The sequence below is a fragment of the Loxodonta africana genome, chromosome 2 (assembly GCF_030014295.1).
Source record: "Loxodonta africana isolate mLoxAfr1 chromosome 2, mLoxAfr1.hap2, whole genome shotgun sequence".
Classification (NCBI taxonomy): domain Eukaryota; kingdom Metazoa; phylum Chordata; class Mammalia; order Proboscidea; family Elephantidae; genus Loxodonta; species Loxodonta africana.
Genome location: NC_087343.1, coordinates 176,396,157 through 176,398,590, shown reverse-complemented (window position 1 = coordinate 176,398,590; position 2,434 = coordinate 176,396,157). Strand labels below are relative to the sequence as shown.

Genomic DNA, 2,434 nt, shown 5'->3' with positions numbered 1-2,434 from the left:
GAACCAGGGCGTTGGTCTCAGGGAAGCAATCTCCTCTCATCAGAGAGACATTTCTACTGAATCTTGCTGTTGGAAGAATGAGCTGACCGGGGCATGAGTTCCCTCCTCTCGGAGATATTCGAGCCAAGGCTGAAAGCCACGGATGAGAGTGTTGTAGGGAGACATAGGTAGAGGGTTTGAGTTGAGATGAAGTTATTTTTTGTTTTTGGAGGCTCTCTGATAAATATCAGAGGCTTTGGCAATCCCCAAAAATGTGTCTGAGGAGAGGTTTGATGGCTTTTTTTCAGATTCATGAAGGGCCACCTAAGTCTAAAACAAGGTTATAGAATCACAGAGTAGATAGTCTGCCAAGAGGCAGGACAAAAAAGTTAGGAACACAATATTGCCTGTGGTCTGGGTTTAGCTCACATCACTCCAGGACCATTTACTTAACCTCTCTGTGCTTCTGTTTCTGCATCTGGAAGACAAGGATAATCAGAGGACCGATATAGTACCTACTTGTAGTTTGGGTTTTAAGGCTTAAATGAACTTACAGCAACACTTGGTCCAGTATTAGCTATTATTATTGCTAATGTCCCTTTCAACTTTGAGATTCTACGATGAACAGATTCACGCATCTCGAATGTGTGCGTAACTGGCAAGGCTTAATATAAACTAGTTGCTGTAGAGTCAACTCCAAGTCATGGAGACCCCATGTGTGCCAGAGTAGAGCTGTGCTCCATAGTTTTTTTTTTTTTTTTCTCCATTAGACAAACAGCTTTATTTGAGAGATGAGGAGAGCCGACCCTCCCTCCCCCTGCAGGCAGGCTCGGGCATCAGTGTCCTTACCAGGGAGGTAGGGTCAGATGCTGAACCATGTGGAGGTGCACCGGAGCATAGGGTCAGCAGTGCCTGTTGGGGCCTGGGTTTCAGCTACTCACACAAAGGCAGTCGGCGGTGAGGTGAGGCCCCTGGTGGCGCTGGGTGCAGAATCTCACCCGCAGCCACAGGCGAAACTGCTGGTAATTTTCAACCAGTGCCAGGCTCCATAAGTATCTTAGTTATCAAGTGCTACTATAACGATAACAGAAATAGCATAAATAGGTGGCTTTAACAAGCAGAAATTTGTTGCTCTAGGGGAAGGCTTTCTCTCTCTCTCGGCTCTGGAGGAAGGGCCTAGTCTCTTTGAGCTTCTGCTCCTGGGTAATCTTCCTGTGGCTTAGCCTCTCTCTTCCCCCATCTTTGCTTCTCTCACTTGCTTGTTTAATTTCTTTTATACCTCAAAAAAGATTGATTTAAGACATGCCCTATACTAATCCTGTCTTATTAACATAGCAGAGACAACCATTCCCAAGTGGGATTATAACCACAGGCATAGAGGTTAGGATTTACAAGACATATTTTGGGGGTACACAAGTCAGTCCATAACAACAGGATTTTCAATGGCTGACTTTTTGGAAATAAATAGTGTGGCATTTCTCCCAAGCCGCCTCTGGGTGGGCTTAATCTTCCAACCTTTCATTTAGCAGCCCAGCATGTTAAACGTTTGCACCACCTATGAACTCTTCGAGTTTTTGCAGGGGACAGTGCTATGATCCAAAGGCAGAGCTCTCTTATGGTGGAGTTCATGGCTCAGTTTAGAGCTTCCTTAGTTTTATGGCTTTCAATTTGTTACTTAACCTTCTTATAGCCTTATGTTTCCAAATGCATAAAATGGGAGTCATAATAGCTCCTACTTTCTAGTGTTGCTTTGAAGATTAAATAAGGTAATTGATCTAAAGCACTTAACCAGCGTCTTGCACATAATAAGTACTCAGTAAATTATATTCATCACCATCATTCTGGGCATGAGGAGGGTGTCTTACTTTCTGGAGATCCTAAAAATCACAAGGCCCAGGCCTATTCTACCACACACGCTGAGTCTCAATTTTATCCCTGTATGTTTCTGAGATTTACTTTTTACATAGCCAGACTCCCCTTTTAGACCCTTGGGAATAAGAAATGGCATCTGCTTCATACAGTGGAAAGAGAATGAACTCAGGAGCCCCGGATTTCAGCCTAGGCTCTGCAGCTAACTGGCAGCCATGTCTTCATGTTGGATCCCAGTGCGTCATTTGGACGAAAATATAATATATATGGACTTATTCAGTCACTCCCTTGTGCCAAGCACTGTGCTGACCTTTGCATGCCTGATCTCATTTAACCATGGCATAACTTTGTAAAGGAGATGTACTATTAGCCCATTTTACAGATGAAGAAATTGAGGCCCAGGGAGGGAATAAACCTGACTCCAGGTGACACAGCAAGTAAGGGATGGAACTAGTTTTGGACTCAGAGCCCATTACTTCATCACTAAGTTACCCTGGCTCAACACATGATTTTTAAGGACCCAACACACCAACATACTAGGCCAGGACTCGAATCCTAGAAAAGCCAATCCAGCTATATTTTCCTC

At 44.1% G+C, this 2,434-nt stretch overlaps 1 non-coding gene across 1 annotated transcript; it reads right to left on the bottom strand.

Annotated features, from left to right (window-relative positions):
- Positions 1 to 889: 889 nt before the first annotated feature.
- LOC111751910 (small nucleolar RNA ACA64) lies at positions 890 to 1,017 on the bottom strand. The gene has a single exon (XR_002786976.1). It is a non-coding gene; the product is annotated as a small nucleolar RNA ACA64 (small nucleolar RNA).
- Positions 1,018 to 2,434: the final 1,417 nt, after the last annotated feature.